Source organism: Sapajus apella, unplaced genomic scaffold, assembly GCF_009761245.1.
Source record: "Sapajus apella isolate SASKATOON/1434 unplaced genomic scaffold, GSC_monkey_1.0 scaffold92, whole genome shotgun sequence".
Taxonomy (NCBI): Eukaryota; Metazoa; Chordata; class Mammalia; order Primates; family Cebidae; genus Sapajus; species Sapajus apella.
Window position 1 is genome coordinate 8,176,872 of NW_022437032.1, and position 19,667 is coordinate 8,196,538.

General features: G+C 42.8%; 1 protein-coding gene and 2 pseudogenes across 9 annotated transcripts in view; 2 read left to right on the forward strand and 1 right to left on the reverse strand.

Moving 5' to 3' along the window:
• Positions 1-19,667, reverse strand: part of NCOA3 (nuclear receptor coactivator 3) — a 158,095-nt gene that overhangs the window by 112,461 nt on the left and 25,967 nt on the right. The gene's annotated exons all lie outside the window — the stretch shown is intronic.
• On the forward strand, positions 6,792-8,159 carry LOC116535217 (annotated as a pseudogene). The gene has a single exon (XR_004262095.1). The product of XR_004262095.1 is annotated as an E2F-associated phosphoprotein pseudogene (transcript).
• Positions 8,958-11,555, forward strand: LOC116535135 (annotated as a pseudogene). Its single transcript, XR_004262059.1, has 2 exons — positions 8,958-9,098; positions 10,855-11,555. The product of XR_004262059.1 is annotated as a 60S ribosomal protein L19 pseudogene (transcript).

Below are 19,667 nucleotides of genomic sequence, written 5' to 3' on the forward strand. Positions count from 1 at the left end.
AAAAAAAAAAAAAAAAAAAAAAAAAGAAAAAAAAAAAAAGAAAAAAGAAAAGGCTTTGATGAAGATCTTACAGGGATGATGAAGAGTTCAATTTGGGACATGCGGAGTTTGAGTTGTCCATTAAGAATCTAAAATGGGCCGGGCGCGGTGGCTCAAGCCTGTAATCCCAGCACTTTGGGAGGCCGAGGCGGGTGGATCACGAGGTCAAGAGATCGAGACCATCCTGGTCAACATGGTGAAACCCCGTCTCTGCTAAAAATACAAAACATTAGCTGGGCATGGTGGTGCGTGCCTGTAATCCCAGCTACTCAGGAGGCTGAGGCAGGAGAATTGCCTGAACCCAGGAGGCGGAGGTTGCAGTGAGCCGAGATTGTGCCATTGCACTCCAGCCTGGGTAACATGAGTGAACCTCCGTCTCAAAAAAAAAAAAAAAAAAAGAATCTAAAATGAAAAGGTTCAGAGGACAGCTGGAAATACAAGTGAGGAAACATTAGTTTATCTCACATAAACAATATACAGGCCTGGTACAATGGCTCACACCTGTAATCCCAGGTGGGAGACTGAGGTGGGAGATTACTCAAGCTCAGGAGTTCTACACCAGGCTAGGCAACATGGCAAAACCCCACCTTTACAAAAAATACAAAAATTAGCCAGGCATGATGGCACACCCCTGTAGTCCAAGCTATTCAGGAGGCTCAGGAAGGAGGATCCCTTGAGCCCAGGAGGTGGAGGTTGCTGTGAGCCATGAGCACACCACTGTACTTCAGTTTAAGCAACAGAGCAAGACCGTGTATGTGCGTGTGCGTGTGTGTGTATCTCTCACAAAGATCATCCAACATCCATACAGTAGGAGTCCCAAAGAAGAAAACCAAGGCAATAAGAAACAAAAAGCAAACAAGCAAAAAAGTGACAAGGGCACTAAGAAAACCTTTATGATATTGAGAAAGAGAAAGAAACAAAAAGTAGAGGGGAGGGAAACTTGAAACAAGTAATACATATTGAAAAGACTCACTGAATACCCAAGGAAAAAGGTGTCAGACCAACAAACACCAATAAATCTACAAAGGCCGGGCGCAGTGACTCACGCCTGTAATCCCAGCACTTTGGGAGGCCAAGGCAGGTGGATCACCTGCAGTCAAGAATTCAAGACCAGCCTGATCAATATGGCAAAATCCTGTCTCTAATAAAAATATAAAAATTAGACGGGCATGATGGTACATGCCTGTAGTTCCAGCTACTAGGGAGGCTGAGGCAGGAGAATCTCTTAAACCCAGAAGGCAGAGGTTACAGTGAGCTGAGATCACGTTACTGCACTCCAGCCTGGGCAATAAAGTGAGACTCTATCTCAAGAAGAAGAAAAAAAAAAGACTACAAAGAAAAAAACCCTATGGATGTCTAAGCAAGGACAAAAAAAGCTACATTCAAAGAAAAACAGGTCGACATCACACTGTAACAGCTATGCTCTGTGCCAGAAGCCAGTGCAATGAGTTACTTCAAATATTCTGGAACATAATTTTTTTTTTAGACGGAGTTTTGCTCTTGTGGCCCAAGCTGGAGTGCAATGGCACAATCTTGGCTCATCGCAACATCCGCCTCCCAGGTTCAAGCGATTCTCCTGCCTCAGCCTACCGAGTAGCTAGGATTGCAGGTGCCTGCTGCCACGCCCAGCTAATTTTTGTTTTTTTAGTAGAGACAGGGTTTTCCCATATTGGCCAGGCTGGTCTCAAACTCCTGGCCTCAGGTGATCCACCCACCTTGGCCTCCCAAAGTGCTGGGATTACAGGCATGAGCCACTGCACCCGGCCCTGGAACAGAATTTTATCGTCACCGAGCCAGCTTTCAACTATTAAAGTTACAGACAAACTTCTCAAACATAGTGGAACTCAACGAATACTGTTCCCGTAAGCTCTTCCTGAGGAGTTTATTAGAGAAAAATAATTCCAGATGACCCAAAAAACTGGAAATTCCACATCAACATAAAAATGGTAGTGGGCATTAAATATATATTTATCTGTAAAAAACTGAATGATGGCTATGAGTGACACATTATACTACATGATGACTATATGCTCCAACAATGTAAATAAAGCCCAAACTATCCAAAAACTGAAGTATGAAGAGATAAAAACTAGAAAAATACTGGCTGATTACTTGGTATTAACTGAAAGTAAAACATATTACTTTAATCAAATGCTTGGGAAGAAAAAGAGGTTACTAGGTAATTTCAATAGTACTCAGAGAGAAACCAACAGAAAATCACCAAAAAACGTGGGAGGGGCACTAAGTCTATTACAGAAGTGTTTTAATATAAAGGCAACATCTAAAACAAAAATACAAACTTTGTAAATTTTTTTCAATACCCAAAACAATTAGCCAGGCATGCTGGCATTTTCCCGTGGTCCCAGCTACATATGAGGCTGAGTCAGGAGGACCACTTGAACCTAGGAGGTTGAGGCTGCAGTGAACCGTATTAGCAGCACTGCATTCCAGCCTGGGTGACAGTGAGACCCTGCCCAAAAAAGAAAGGATTATTAAATAAAGGGCAAATAAAGATATATTATCATGGACACCTTACACCTAACTGAAAAAAATACTTAAAAAATTACAAAATAAACCCCCCCTCCAAAAAAAATCAAAGGGAGATATTAATAAAGAATAGGATTGGATCCTCAAATGGAGAAAAACCACAACAGTGGAAAATCTGACAGCATCTGCTATTTAGTTAACAGTATTATACCAGTGTTATAGCCTTAGTTTTGATCACTACAACATGATTATGCACGTTATTAAATTGGGGGAACCTAGGTGAAGAGTATACAGGAAAACTCTACCATTTTTGCAACTTTCCCACAGTCTAAAATTACTTCAAAATAAAGGTTTTTTAAAACTTTAAGAAAAAAAGTTTTTTACCACAGGAAAATATTAGCAAACCAACTTGTTATTTTAAGTACTAGCAAGTAAAGAGAGTCCAACATATATCCCATCTTTCCTACAAAAACTGTACCCACACCAGGTAACCACAGTGGCTCACGCCTCTAATCCCAACACTCTGGGAGGCCAAGGCAGGTCGATCACCTGAGGTCAGGAGTTCAAGACCAGCCTGGCCAACATGGTGAAACCCCGTCTCTAGATACAAAAATGAGCTGGGTGTGGTGGCACGCACCTATAGTCCCAGCTAGTCAGGAAACTGAGGCAGGATAATAATATCTGCTAATATTAACTCAAAGGAAAACAGACATCATGTGTCTTCTGACAAACCACATTCCCTGGGAAGTAGTCTCACTGTAGTACCCAGCATCAAGGTGACACCCATCTCCAGGTATTCATTAACTTAAGCAGTCCCCTCCAACACTGTATCAAAGTTGGTCTATGTGACCCAAAAAAAGTGACAAGCTGTCACTTCTGAGGTCATAAAGACATTTCAAATTCTCTCTTCCTTTTCTCCCTCTCTTTGATCACTACCTCTGCAGGACCTTTAGGATACTCAGGCAGAAATTGAGACCTCCCACCAATGACCACTGAGTAAGCCACCTCAAGCAAATCCTCCAGCCTTTCTTAAACCTTCAGATGACTGCAACCTGTAAGAGTCCTAAAGCCAGAACCACCCAGCTAGGCTACTCCGAGTCCTCACCTTCAGAAACTGTGGAAGATAATAAATGCCTAGGGGTTTGGGGGTTTTGTTTTGTTATTTTCTGAAACAGTCTTGCTGTCACCCAGACTGGAGTGCAGTGATGTGATCTCAGCCAAATGCAACCTCTACCCCCCAGATCAAGAGATCCTCCCTCCTGCCTCAGCCTCTGAAGTAGCTGGGACTACAGGTACGTGCCACTATGTCCTGACAATTTTTGTATTATTTGTATAGATGGGGGTTCGCCATATTGCCCAGGCTCATCTCTAACTCCTGGCTCAAGTGGTCTACCCACCTTTGATTCCCAAAGTTCTGGGACTACAGGCATGAGCTACCATGCCTGGCCAATATTTATTTTTTAGAGACAGAGTTTTGCCTAGGAGTTGCCTATTAACAGGTGCAATCACAGCTTACTGCAGCCTCAAACTTCCAGACTTAAGCAATACTCCCACCTCAGCCTCCTGAGGTACTGGGACCAATAAATGCTGGTTTAAGACATCAAATTTGGAGATAATTTGTTATGCAGCAACAGATAACTAATACACTTGTCGAAAATAAGCAGAAATTGATCAAGACTTAAAAGCTAACTACCGTTTTAAAAATAGAGAGAGAGGCTGGGCAGTGGCTCACGCCTGTAATCCCAGCATTTTGGGAGGCCAAGGTGGGCAGATCATGAGGTCAGGAGGTCAAGACCATCCTGGCTAACACAGTGAAACTCTGTCTCTACTAAAATTACAAAACATTAGCCAGGCGTAGTGGCATGCGCATGTAGTACCAACTACTGAGGCAGGAGAATCACTTGAATCTGGGAGACAGAGGTCGCAGTGAGCTGAGATCATGTCACTGCACTCCAGCCTGGACCATAGAGCGAGACTCTGCCTCAAAAAAAAAAAAAAAGAGAGAGAGAGAGAGAGGACAGAGGACATACTGAAAAACCACCATAAAGGTACACTCAGCAAAAACTATAGACGGTAATAAACTGTACAGGAAGCCGAGTATAGTGACTTGTGCCTGTAATCCTGGCTTTAGGAGGCCAAGAAGGAGAATCACTTGAGGCCAGGAGTTCCAGACCAGCCTGAGCAACATAGCAAGAGCCACTTCTCCACATACAAAAAAATTTTAATTTAGCTGGGATGGTGGTATGTACCTTTAATCCCAGCTACTTGGGAGGCTGAGGTGGGAGGATCACTTGAGCCAACAAGTTTGAGGCTACAGTGAGCTATGATCGAAGCACTGCTCTCCAGCCTGGATGACAGAGTAAGGCTCTGCCTCACACAAAGAAAAAAGAGAAAGAAAGAAAGGAAGGAAGAAAAAAAAAAACCCTGCAGGACAAAAAATAATTTAACAAATTAGAAGGAAAAAAAGAGATGGAAGAAAAAACCTGTATTAACAGAGACAGGATGCATAAAAACCAAACTGCAATGTCTGCATCTCATTTGAATCTGATTCCAACAAATTAAAAAATGAGAAAAGAGAGCTAGAAAACTGAATAGTGACTGTGTATTTGATGCTACTAAGGAATTAACAGTTATTCCAGATGTAACAATGGTATTATAGTTTGCTTTTTATGAAAGACAGTCCTTATCTTTTATAGATACTTAAGGAAATTATATAATGTCTAGTATTTGCTTCAAAATTGTACGAAGGATCTTGCCTGTAATCCCAGCACTTTGGGAGGCCAACGCAGGAGGGTCACCTGAGGCTAGGAGTTTGATACCAGCCTGAGCAACAACATAGAAAGGCCCCATCTCTACAAAAATTTAAAAATTAGTCAGGCACAGTGACACACACCTGTGGTCCTAACTACTCAGGAGACTGAGGTGGTAAGACCCTTTGAGCCTGAGAAGTCAAGGCTGCAGTGAGTTATGATTCCAACACTGCACCCCAGCCTGGGTGACAGAGTGAAACCCTGTCTCTAAAAAACAAAAATACATATATACGCTCTCACACACACAACAGAGAGAGAGAGAGAGAGAGAGAGAGAGAGAGAGAGAGAGAGAGAGAGAAGAAAGAGGAGAGAGAGAGAGAGAGAGAGAACCTTAGTAATGTAAAAGGGATTAACACTTGTTTCCACCCTTTAGAAGTTAATCATGAATGCTAAAAGTCACAAAAAGTAACCTTGGCCATGGCTCACAAAGTACAATTGACTGTAAACGTGACAAGTGACACTCAAGGAATTTAGGGACAGGGAGTTCCCCTTTCTTTTCATCCAAAGATTTTTCTTCTAAAAATGAGTATTTTCTCCATCTATACAACAGAAGCAAATACATGTAGAAAGCATGATCTACTTTTCTCTGGGGCAGTAGTTCCTACACTCTCATATGGAGATTTTTTAAAAATTAAGATAGAGGCCGGGCGCGGTGGCTCAAGCCTGTAATCCCAGCACTTTGGGAGGCCGAGGCAGGTGGATCACAAGGTCAAGAGATCGAGACCATCCTGGTCAACATGGTGAAACCCTGTCTCTACTAAAAATACAAAACATTAGCTGGGCATGGTGGTGCGTGCCTGTAATCCCAGCTACTCAGGAGGCTGAGGCAGGAGAATTGCCTGAACCCAGGAGGCGGAGGTTGCGGTGAGCCGAGATCGCGCCATTGCACTCCAGCCTGGGTAACAAGAGTAAAACTCCGTCTCAAAAAAAAAAAAAAAAAATTAAGATAGAATAGTTCATGTTCAAATAGTTTGCAGTTCCATTTGTAAAAAACATTAATACGACTTTAAAGGTAAAGTAAATAATCTCACTAACTGAAAATATCTCCCAGGAATTCATTTAAATCCTTCCCTAGATTACCCCAGCCCCAAGCAATCACTTCTTCCTCTGAACTCCAAAAGCAATTATTTGTACAATTTATTTGGCAATTAATCCTTCATTGCCTTGTTAAACCTCTTGCATTATTCTCTGAAATGTTATTTAAATCTTCTCTAGCTATCTAGCTTTCATGTTTATTTCTCACCTCCCCAAACAGACTATAAATTCCTTGAGAGAAAGAGATAAGGCCTTATATTGTTTTGTATACACACAGACACACAGAGTAGCTAGCATAGAGTAAATATAAAGATATTTGATTTTAAGAAAAAACAGGAAAAATCAATTACAAAGAAAATGTTTAAAGTCATGCCAACTAAGTATCTCCAAGCCAAAGTTGACAGACAGGCAGCATGGGGTGGGGGTAAAAACGGCATGGCCTCTGAAATCTGAGAGACCTCAATCTGGATCCTCTATCTGCAGAGCTTCTATAATTAACCCATGAGCTTCAATTTCCTCCTCTCTCAAATGAAGATAATATCTACCTCTAGAAGGTTTCATGACTGTTAAATCAGATTTTATGTAAAACTAGTATCCGGACGCTGCAGATCGCAGTGGACGGTGTAGGCCGCTACAGGCCATCATGAGCCGGCTTCCGGATGAGTACAATCCCTACACGATTGAAGAGCCTAGTGAAGAGGAGCCGGCTTTGAGCAGCTCTGAAGATGAAGTGGATGTGCTTTTACATGGAACTCCTGACCAAAAACGAAAACTCATCAGAGAATGTCTTACTGGAGAAAGTGAATCATCTAGTGAAGATGAATTTGAAAAGGAAATGGAAGCTGAATTAAATTCTACCATGAAAACAATGGAGGTATCCTCTCTGGGAACTGGATCTTCCTCAAGAAATGGAAAAGTTGCAACAGCTCCAGCAAGATACTATGATGATACATATTTTGATTTTGATTCTGAGGATGAAGACAAAGCAGTACCGGTGACCAAGAAAAAAAAGAAGAAACAACACAAGATTCCAACAAATGATGAATTACTATATGATCCTGAAAAAGAAAACACAGATCAGGCCTGGGTTGATGCACAGAGAAGGGGTTACCATGGTTTGGGACGACAGAGGTCACATCAACAACAGACTGTTCCAAATAATGATGCTGTCTTGAATTGTCCTGCCTGCATGACCACACTGTGCCTTGATTGCCAAAGGCATGAATTGTACAAAACTCTATATAGAGTGATGTTCGTGATGAATTGTTACATTAACAAAGAGGAGGTTCTAAGATATAAAGCCTCAGAGAACAGGAAGAAAAGGCGGGGCCATAAGAAGATGAGGTCTAACCAGGAAGATGCTGCCGAGAAGGCAGAGACAGATGTGGAAGAAATCTATCACCCAGTCATGTGCACCGAATGTTCCACCGAAGTGGCAGTCTATGACAAGGACAAAGTCTTTCATTTTTTTCAATGTTTTAGCAAGCCATCCCTAAACAGCGTAATTGGCATTTAATTACCCAATACCATATATAAGGCAAATATGGACAGTTACTTTCCTCCTGCCTGTTCCTATCCTTAAGTGACATTGAGGAAGCAGTGTTTTCTCTTTATAAAGGAGAACAGTTGTCAACCTTGATTCATCTCTCACCCTCTCCTTTTTTTTTCCTTTGATTTTCCCCCGTATGGATGGGACTGATATTCTCTTTTTGATGAACATTTGGAAACTATGGGGCTTTTTATTTATTAAAGCTCTTTAAAATTAAAATGTTCTGGAGTCATAAGCAACAAAAAAAAAAAAAAAAAAAAACTAGTATCCCTTAAAGATAAGGGGTTTGTTCATATTTTTACATCTTTAAAATCAGAATATGTCATGCTACTGACAGTATCCCATTATTTATTTGGCAGCTTTACATTTTTTTTTCCCCAGAAGTACATAAAATAGGCCGGGTGCGGTTGCTCACACCTGTAATCCCAACATTTTGGGGGGCCAAGGCAGGCAGATCACTTCGAGGCCAGGAGTTTGAGACCTAGTAGTACATAAAATGATGTGTTCTATAATTAATGGTATCTTAAACTTGATGAAATTTGGTAACAGCTAGCAGCATCCTCAACAATGCTGGCTTCATCTCCTCCTTTCTCCCTCACACCCATTCATAAACTATCATATGGACAGAAAACAAGCTATAAAATGGAAAAACCACCAAATCCATTCAAAGAGCTTAGCACTTTGCTATTCAGTATATGCTCGATAAAAAAAACCTGCTACTGATACTCTAAAGTTGTTCAGCAAATATGTGAGTAGCTACTATGTGCCTGCCACCATTCTGAGCACTAAGGATACAGAAGTAAACTAAACAGATTAATTCACAGCCCTCAGAGTTTATGTTCTATTAGTACAACTTTTATTTTTTCCTAGAGACAGGGTCTCGTTCTGTCACCCAGTCTACATACAGTACAATGGTATGAGCATAGCTCACTACAGCCTCAAGTTCCTGAGATCAAGCCATCCTCCTGCCCTTAACTTATCAAGTATCTGGGACTACAGGAAAGTGCCACCACACCTGGCAGCACATAACAAATTCTATGGCAGAAGAAATGAAAAGCCAAAATTCACAACTAAGTCAACAGATTGTCCCAAAGGCTGAAAAAGCTAAACAACCCAAGAAAGATATTAAAACACAGCTTAGGCAAATGAATAAGGAAAACCTTACCCAAAGGAGCAAAGTGAAGTCTTGAAAGCAATTCATCCAAGTTTTTGCTTTAAATAAAAGTTTGGGAAAAAGTAAAGCAGCCAGAACAGATGCTGAAACTTAACACGGAAGGAGAAGAATATAACATCTTCTCTAGTTTCTGACAATAAAACATGTATTAGATTCATCTGAAAGAGAAGAATGGTGGCCAGGCGCAGTGGCTCATGCCTGTAATCCCAACACTTTGGGAAGCCAAGGCAGGCAGATCACAAGATAAGGAGTTCGAGACCAGCCTGACCAACATAGTGAAACCCTTGTCTCTACTAAAACTACAAAAATTAGCTAGGTGTGGTGGCACATGCCTGTAATCCCAGCTACTCTGGAGGCTGAGGCAGGAGAATGAATCACTTGAACCTGGGAGGCAGAGGTTGCAATGGGACAAGATCACGCCACTGCACTCCAGCCTGGGCAAGAGAGAGAGAATCCGGCTGAAAAAAAAAAAAGAATAGTAATCATCCTGGTTATTTATGAAACACAAACTTCTTTCAGGAGATAATTTTAAAAATTATCTTATATGTGTACAAATCATTTTTCCAAAGCTCTTCCAATTGCAGTTACACATTGGAACATCAGACTCTGCTAAATAAAATGTTACAAGCTCAGGTTCACCACTACTCTCTAACCCAAATAAATTAATATTACATATTCTTTGCTTCTAACATGGTACCCAAAAAAAAAAATCACACCATGAATTACTACAGCGGTGCAGACCCAAAAGCTTGTTTCAAGTCAACTAAAAGTCATCTAAATGGGACATTTTTAATCATCTTGGGTTTTTCCCCTTCAAAGTTAGGGCTTAAAAACCGAAAACCTATGCTGGCTCATGCCTGTAAACCCAGCACTTTGGGAGGCTGAGGCAGGTGGATCACCTGAGGTCAGGAGTTCAAGAACAGTCTGGCCAATATAGTAAAACCCAGTCTCTACTAAAAATACAAAAATTAACCAGGCATGGTGACATGCACCTGTAATCCCAGCTACTCAGGAGGCTGAGGCAGGAGAACCACTTGACCCCAGGAGGCACAGGTTGCAGTGAGCCAAGATCACGCCACTTCACTCTAGCCTGGGCGAAATAGCAAAACTCTGTCTCAAAAAAAAAAAAAAAAAACCTATTAAACCTCTTGGTTTTTATGATGGTCATTTGTTGAACTAGCTCATTTGGTAGTTTTACATTTTCTTTCCTAGTAACATATAAAATAGTCCGGGTGCAGTGGCTCACACCTGTAATCCCAACACTTCCCCCCAGTTTATCATAAAAAAAAAAGTTTGAGTTACATTCTATAAACTTTCTATAGAAAAACAGTCGCCAGGCTCAGTGGCTCACGCCTGTAACCCCAGCACTTTAGGAGGCCAAAGCAGGTGGATCACCTGAGGTCAGTAGTTCAAGACCAGCCTGGCCAATATGGTGAAACCAGTCTCTACAAAAACACAAAAATTAGCCAGGGATGGTAGTGGGTGCCTGTAATCTCAGCTACTCAGGAGGCTGGGTGGAAGAATCGCTTGAACCTGGGAAGCAGAGGTTGCAGTGAGCCAAGATCCTGAAATTGCACTCCAGCCTGGACAAAAGAGACTGTCTCAAAAAGAGAAAAAAAAAAAAAAAAAAAAAAAAAAGGGAATACAAGAAAAATACTCCATTGCCACATAAGCGATGACCACAGGCAAAAGTAAATTACACTCAATTTACTTCTCAGATGAGTTCTACACAATTCTGCAAGTAAAGAACTTAACTGAAGGCTCTTTCCTTTGCTGCTGCGGCCGCAGCCGTGAATACGCTCAGGCTTCAGAAGAGGCTTGCCTCTAGTGTCCTCCACTGTGGCAAGAAGGAGGTCTGGTTGGACCCGAATGAGACCAATGAAATCGCCAATGCTAACTTGCGTCAGCAGATCCGGAAGCTGATCAAAGATGGGTTGATCATCCACAAGCCTGTGACCGGGCTCGCTGCCGGAAAAACACCTTGGCCTGCGGGAAGGGCAGGCACATGGGCATAGGTAAGTGGAAAGGTACAGCCAATGCCGGAATGCCAGAGAAGGTCACGTGGATGAGGAGAATGAGGATTCTGTGCCGGCTGCTCAGAAGATACCGGGAATCTAAGAAAATTGATCGCCCACATGTATCACAGCCTGTACCTGAAGGTGAAGGGGAATGTGTTCAAAAACAAGCGGATTCTCATGGAACACATCCACAAGCTGAAGGCAGACAAGGCCCACAAGAAGCTCCTGGCTGACCAGGCTGAGGCCCGCAGGTCTAAGACCAAGGAAGCAAGCGCCGTGAAGAGCGCCTCCAGGCCAAAAAGGAGATCATCCAAAACTTTGTCCAAGGAGGAAGAGACCAAGAAATAAAAGCTCCCCCTTTGTCTGTACATACTGGCCTCCGTGATTACATAGATCAGCCATTAAAATAAAACGAGCCTTTAAAAAAAAAAAAAAAAAAAAAAGAACTTAACTGAAAAGCACTACTTTTACCAACTTTCCTTATTATCTAAAAGATTTAATCCCTTCCAGATCAGGGAAATGTAAGGAACTCCGATGTACTTAGATGATAGCATAATCCAGACAGCATCTATAAATATGAAGAACTTCTTTGCTAAAAACAAAACAACAAGCTGGGCGTGGTGGCTCACGCCTGTAATCCAAGCACTTTGGAGGCCAAGGCGGGTGGATCACCTGAGGTCGGGAGTTCAAGACCAGCCTGACCAACATGGTGAAACCTCGTCTTTATTTAGAAAACAATGAGGCCAGGCACAATGGCTCATACTTGTAATCCCAACATTTTGGGAGGCCCAGGTAGGAGGAGGGCTTGAAACCAGCAGTTTGGGACCAGCCTGGGCAAAGTGAGACCCATCCCAATTTTTTTTTTTTTTTTTTTTTTTTTTTGAGTCAGAGTTTCGCTCGTTACCCAGGCTGGAGTGCAATGGCGCAATCTCGGCTCACCGCAACCTCCGCCTCCTGGGTTCAGGCAATTCTCCTGCCTCAGCCTCCTAAGTAGCTGGAGATTACAGGCACGCGCCACCATGCCCAGCTAATTTTTTGTATTTTTAGTAGAGACAGGGTTTCACCATTTTGACCAGGATGGTCTAGATCTCTTGACCTCGTGATCCACCCGTCTCGGCCTCCCAAAGTGCTGGGATTACAGGCGTGAGCCACCGCGCCCGGCCCCATCTCTATTTTTAAAATAAATAAGAACTCAAAGGCACAGACATCAATCATCATTTAATAAAGAGGCAAAGACCCTCTATAAGCTTTAGAATGACAAAGGCATAACAACAATTTGTTTTGCAATAAACGATAATACAATGTTATGCTGTAAATGAGACAAATTTGTGTACAGGATATACTGTCTGCACCAAAGAATAAGCTCCTTTTTGGGCAGGGACCTTTTCTCGCAAAACTTTCTGTCTCCTAGGATGCTTTGCATTAACGTTCATTATTGGCCGGATGGGGTGGCTCATGCCAGTAATCCGAACACTTTAGGAGGCCAAGGCAGGAGGATCACTTGAGGCCTGGGCAACATAGCAAGACACCATCTCTACAAAAAAAGTTTATCTTATTAGCTGGGCCTATAGGTATGTACCTGTAGTCCTCATACAGCAGTAGGACAGGGAACTAAGTGCTGGGTAGAGAAAGGTAGGGTCTGTGGTGAGAGCTCCACCCTCAGGCCTGTACCCACAGACCTAAGAGAGGACAAACATTTCTGTTTTCGTACCCAAAAAGTTGCCTTTTGGCCTGCCAAGCTCCCACATCCTGTGCCCATTTAAGCCCGGGAGCTTAAGTGGATACACACACAAGCGGCTGGACGTCCAGAGGAACAGAGGAGCAGAAGAGCACACCGAGAGATACCAGCAGATGCCAGCAGGCTATCTACAGCAAGTTGGCGCAGAATTTGGTCGGGGGTGGTCAGAGGAGAGTCTGGGCGCTGGGCGGCCCAACTCCAGGGGAAAACCACCTTGCCACTCTATCCCCCTTCTGGCTCCCCATCCATCTGCTGAGACCTACTTCTACCATTCAATAAAACCTTGCACTCATTTTCCATGCCCAATAAAACCTTGCACTCATCTCCCAGTGATCGGATTTTTCTCGTTACACTGGGGGAAGAACCTGGGATACAGAAAGCCCTCTGTCCTTGTGATAAGGCAGAGGGTCTAACTGAGCTGATTAACACAAGCCACCTGCAGACAGCAAAACTGAAAGAGCACACTGTAACACATGGCCACTGGAGTTTCAGTAGTTGTAAACACTCAACCCTAGACCCTGCTGCGGGGTCAGAGCCCAAAAACACTCCACACGACCTGACTGTCTGCACGCTCCCCTGAGGGGTTTGAGCAGTGGAGACACACAAGAAGTGAGCCAAACTCCTGTCACACACCCTGCAAGAAGGAATAAAGAAACTCCTCCTATTTCAGTCCTAGCTACTTAGGAGTCTGAGGTGGGAAAATTCCTTGAGCCCAGAAGTTTGAGGCTGCAGTGAGCCATGACTGTGCCACTGCACTCAAGTCTAGCAAGAAAACAAGACCCTGACTCTAAAACTAAGAATAATAATTATGCTCAATATTTAAAAAAAAAAAAAAAAAAGGTCTGGGCAACACAGCCAGACCTTGTAATGGTTTGTTTCTGTTTTTGTTTTTTTTGGAGACAGTCTCACTCTGTTGCCTAGGTTAGAGTGCAGTGGTGAGATGTCAGCTCACTGCAACCTCTGCCTCCCGGGTTCAAAGGTGATTCTTCTGCCTCAGCCTCCTGAGTAGCTGAGACTACAGGGCACGCACCACCACACGCAGCTGATTTTTGTATTTTTAGTAGACACAGGGTTTTACCATATTGGCCAGGCCAGTCTTGAACTCCTGACTTCAGGTGATCTGCCTGCCCCAGCCTCCCAAAGTACTGGGATTACAGGTGTGAGCCACCTCGCCCAGCCATAATGATTCTTACACTGGATATAAGGAAGCTATCCAAACACCTGAATTCTTTTTTTTAGATGGAGTCTCACTCTGTCACCCAGGCTGGAGTGCAGTGGCACAATCTCTGCTCAGTGCAACTTCTACTTCTCAGGCTCAAGTAGCTGGGACTATAGGCCACCATGCCCAGACAATTTTTCTATTTTTGGTAGAGATAAAGTTTTGCCATGTTGCCCAGACTGCTCTTGAACTCCTAAGCTCAAATGATCTGCCCACCTCAGCCTCCCAAAGTGCTGGGGTTACAGGCATGAACCAGCTCATCTGGCGCCCAAATACCTCATTCTCAAAAGATGTCAGTAATCTAAAGTAAAACCATTTACTTTGAGGTTTTCTCATATCTTATTTTTAAGCCTGAAAAAAGTACAATCAACATTTTCTGAATGTCCACAACGTACTCAGAAAGTTACAGGTCCCTGAAAAGACTCAAATTCAGCATGATCCAGTAAAAGGATGCTCACTACCCAGTTAGGGAGACTAACACTAGTGAAACACTTGTTATATATAGTATCTTGTGGTGGGTACCAAGTACCAAGATGGACAGTACAGACTAGAAGCTTGGTGAAAGAAATAATCACAAGTTCATGCTTTGGTTTCTCTGTAGAGGAAATAAATCTTTTGCCTTTTACAAAATAATAACAATAATAATAATAATAATAATGAGTTCAAATGAACAGTAAGAACACAATTAAAAGATAGAGCTTTGGATGGGTAGTTTAACAAGAAAGGAAAACGACGCCAAACAATTCTAGTTGCTCAAGCCAAAAACTTTTGAATCACGCTTGATTCTTCTCTTCCGTCCTTCCCCTCCACTGAAACCATCACAAAATCCTGTTGGCTCTACCTTCAGAAGATGATACATACAATCTGACCACTTCTTATCACCCCTTGCCATAACCATAGTCTAAGCCAACATGGATTACTATAACAGCCTTCTAATAGGTCACCCTGTTTTTCTGTGTATGTGTTTTGTTTTGTTTTTGTTTTTTTGTTTTTGTTTTTGAGATGGAGTCTCTCTCTGTCCCCCAGGCTGGAGTGTGGTGGTGCAATTTCAGCTCACCACAACCTCCACCTCCCATGTGTGTTTCGTGTTCAAGTGATTCTCCTGCCTCAGTCTCCCATGTGTGTTTTGTTTCATGTGTTTGGTTTTTTTGGAGACAGAGTCTTAATCTGTTGCCCAGGCTGGAGTACAGTGGCATGGCCACAGCCTCAACCTCCTGGGTTCAAGCGATCCTCCCAGCTCAGCCTCCCAAGCATGCTGGGACCACAGGCATCTGCCGCCATGCTTGGCTTATTTTTGAATTTTCTGTAGAGACAGGATCTCACTACGTTGCTCAGGCTCGTCTCAAACTCCTGGGGCTCAAGCAATTCACCCTTCTGAGCCTCTCAAAGTGCTATAATCACAAGTGTGAGCCACTGCACCTTGGCCTAGCTCTCCCTGCTTCTACCCTTGTACTCTTACAGGCTACTCTTCACAAGACTGCTAGAGGGTCTTGTGAAGAAAGTGATAAGAGTTTATTTGCTCTCTGCTAAACCCATGTACTGCTCAAGGCACTGTGTATGTGTACAGGAACAAATGAAAACAGACTGGAAAGATATACATATAAAATTTATAATCATGGATGATACAGTTACTAGTAATCCCTATTTTCTTCTTTGTACTTTTCTGGATTGCCCATGTTTTCCACATGAACATGAATTAATCACCTTTACAACCAAAGAAAAAAGAAATACTTTAATATGAAGGGGGGAAAAAAATAATCAGTGAGGCCGGGCATGGTGGTGGCTTATGCCTGTAATCCAAGCACTTTGGAGGCCAAGGCGGGTGGATCACCTGAGGTTGGGAGTTCAAGACCAGCCTGACCAACATGATGAAACCCTGTCTTGAAAAAGAAATAAAAAATTTAAATAAATAAATCAGTGATCTTGTATATTTTTGTTTTGTTTTTTGAGACGGAATCTGGCTCTGTCACCCAGGCTGGAGTGCAGTGGCGCATACTTGGCTCACTACAACCTCCATCTCCCAAGTTCAAGTGATTCTCCCACCTCAGCCTCCTGAGTAGCTTGGATTACAGGCGCATGTCATCATGCCCAGCTAAGTTTTTTATTTTCAGTAGAGACGGGTTTTCACGATGTTACCCAGGCTGGTCTTGAACTTCTGACCTCAGGTGATGCGCCTGTCTTGGCCTCCCAAAGTGCTGGGATTATAGGCGTGAGCCACCACACCCAGCCAAATTATCTTTTTGGAATAACCAAAAATACAATTAAAAGCCTGCAGCAAGCTAGGTATGGTAGCTCACACCTGTAATCCCAGTATACTTTGGGAAGCTAAGTGGGAATATTGCTTCAGGCCAGGAGTTCAAAACCAGACTGCGACAAAACAAGATCTTGTCTCTGCAAAAAATAATTATTTTATTTTATTTTATTTATTTATTTTTTTTTTTGAGACGGAGTTTCACTCATGTTACCCAGGTTGGAGTGCAATGGCGCGATCTCGGCTCACCGCAACCTCCGCCTCCTGGGTTCAGGCAATTCTCCTGCCTCAGCCTCCTGAGTAGCTGGGACTACAAGCACACGCCACCATGCCCAGCTAATTTTTTTTTTTTTTTGTAGTTTTAGTAGAGACGGGATTTCACCATGTTGACCAGGATGGTCTCGATCTCTTGACCTCGTGATCCACCCACCTCGGCCTCCCAAAGTGCTGGGATTACAGGCATGAGCCACTGCGCCCGGCCTATGCTATTTTTTTTTAATGATTTTTTTTTTAAGCTGAAGCCCTTACAACTGTCTGCAAGGCCTTACTTCCTGTTACCTATCAGATCTCTCTTGCTACTTACCCCTTTGTTCACTATGCTCTAAATATTGTGCTCCAAAACACTGGTCACCTTGCTGCTCTTCACATTCACTAAGAATGCTCCTAACAAAGGGCTTTGCACTGGCAGTTCTCCCTACACAGAATGCTCCCCATCCCAACCCTACCCCAACCAAATATTCTCCAGGCTGATTTACCTTCTGGTGTCCTTGTTTCAGTATTACTTACTCAGCAAAGCTCACCATGATATTGAAAATGTAAACACACACACACAAGTCCCTCTACAAGACTTTTTTTTTTCCATAGCCATTTTGATCACTGGTATATTCCTAATATCTAGGGAACAGCTAACACATGACCAGCACTCAATAAATCTTTGCAGAATAAATTAAAGCATAGAAGAAGAAATGAAAGTTTAAGGATTCTGGAGAGTGTGAGGATGTACATATTTGAGGGGTCAAGGACTAAACAAAAATCAATCTGATAGGAACAGAGAACACATGCAGTAAAACCTTCCAAAAGTAAAGAAGAGACTTGGTTAACAGTGAGAAACCAGAAAGTGAGGGACCTGAAGGATGGAAAGTTGACAGAGGTAAAAAGGTTACAGGCCAGAGGGAAATGTAGGCTGAGAGGGAAGGGATAATACAGCTGGAAACAGAATGAAAGCCGAGAAGGCGAACTGCATGAAGAGGTCAAGAGGAAAGTTACAGATACAAAAAAGGTCAAGAAGAAGGATGAGACTGTACAAGGGAGGAGCAGATCATAGGGAAGGGGCGGAGAACAGTTATGTCACAACACTGTTCTTGCTCAAATCTAGGCCCTGATAGTACAGAAGAGATAGACTTCTGCAGTAATATGGCTTTACTTCCAAAATTTAAGTGACATGCGAGTGTAAAAACACACAGAAGATATAATACACCTGTTTTATCACTTTGAACCCTCAAATTCCTCTCTGAAGTGTAAAACAGTTTAAAGATTAATTTCTAAATCTTGAATTCCTCAATTTCTTTTTGTTTGTTTGAGACAGTCTCACTCTGTCACCCAGGCTGGAATACACTGGCACAATCTTGGCTCACTGGAGCCTCTCTGCCTCCTGGGTTCAAGTGATTCTCCTGCCTCAGCCTCCCATGTAGCTAGGATTGCAGGTGCCCACCACCAAGTCTGGCTATTTTTTTTATTTTTAGTACAGACAGGTTTGACCATGTTGGCCAGGCTGATCTAGAACTCCTGATCTCAAGTGATCTGCCCACCCTCAGCCTCCCAAAGTGTTGAGATTACAGGCATAAGCCAACACACCCTGCCAAATTCCTCAATTTTCTTCCTTAATATCACTGTTAGGCATTAGTCATGGAAGAGATGAAAGATGAAAAAAGGTAGATGATTACAGTGTGTTTATAACCTACTCTTCACCCTACTGCCCCGCCAGTTTACAGATCTAGGCAACCTGGACATACATCATTAGAAAACCTGGATAAAAACACCATGTTTGCCTCTAAATTTCAAGGAGCCAAACAAAAACACAATATCAGTTTTAACATAAAGTCTACTGACATTTTAAAAGATTGACAGAAACCTAGAATAGTTAAATCATTACTCGGGAGCAGTGGCTCAAGCCTGTAATCTCAACACTTTGGGAGACTGAGGCAGGTGGATCACTTGAGGTCAAGAGATCGAGACCAGCCTGATCAACATGGTGAAACCTTGTCTCTACTAAAAAAATACAAAAATGCCAGGCTCGGTGGCTCACGCCTGTAATCCCAGCATTTTGGGAGGCCTAGGCGGGCAGATCACAAGGTCAAGAGATGGAGACCATCCTGGCCAACATGGTGAAAACCCGTCTCAACTAAAAACACAAAAATTAGCTGGGCGTGGTGGCCCGCGCCTCTAGTCCCAGCTACTCAGGAGGCTCGGGCAGGAGCATTGCTTGAACCCGGGAAGTGGTGGTTGCAGTGAGCCAAGATTGCACCACTGCACTCCAACCTGGCGCCTGGCGACAGAGCAAGACTCTGTCTCAAAAAATTAAAAAAAAAAAATACAAAAATTAGCCAGGCATGATGGTAGACACCTCTAATCCCAGCTACCTGGGAGGCTGAGGCAGGAAAATAGCTTGAACCCAGGAGGCGGAGGTTGCAGTGAGCGGAGTTCACGCCTGGGTGACAGAGAGAGAGAGACTCTGTCTCAAAAAATAATAATAATAATAATAATAATTGCTGGGCGTAGTGGCTCATGCCTCTTATCCCAGCACTTTGGGAGGCCAAGGTATGTGGATCATGGGGTCAGAAGATGGAGACCATCCTGGCCAACATGGTGAAACCCCATCTCTACTAAAATACAAAAAATTAGGGAGGAACAGTGGCGGACGTCTGTAGTCCCAGCTACTCGGGAGGCTGAGGCAGGAGAATCGCTTGAAACCAGGAGGCGGAGGTTGCCGAGTCAAGATTATGCCACTGTACTGCAGCCAGGTGACAAAACTGAGATCCCGTCTCAAAAAAAAAAAAAAAAGTTACATCATTAAAAATTTCTTGAATCAAACCAAAATATTTGAGCTATGCAAATCTTTTTAAAACTTTGTTCTATTGCTTTGCTTTTTATACACTGAGATTTGAAAAAGAAAAAAAAACTTTGTTCCAATTTTCTCCTCTAGACAAATCCTTTTAAAACTTTAACTTTCTCATCAATTCTTCTATATGTACAAAACCCTATACAATTTTTATTTATGCAGCACTGTAAAATAATGATTCAGTATCTTCTCAGATACATAATCTACTGAAATAAAACAATCAAAATCA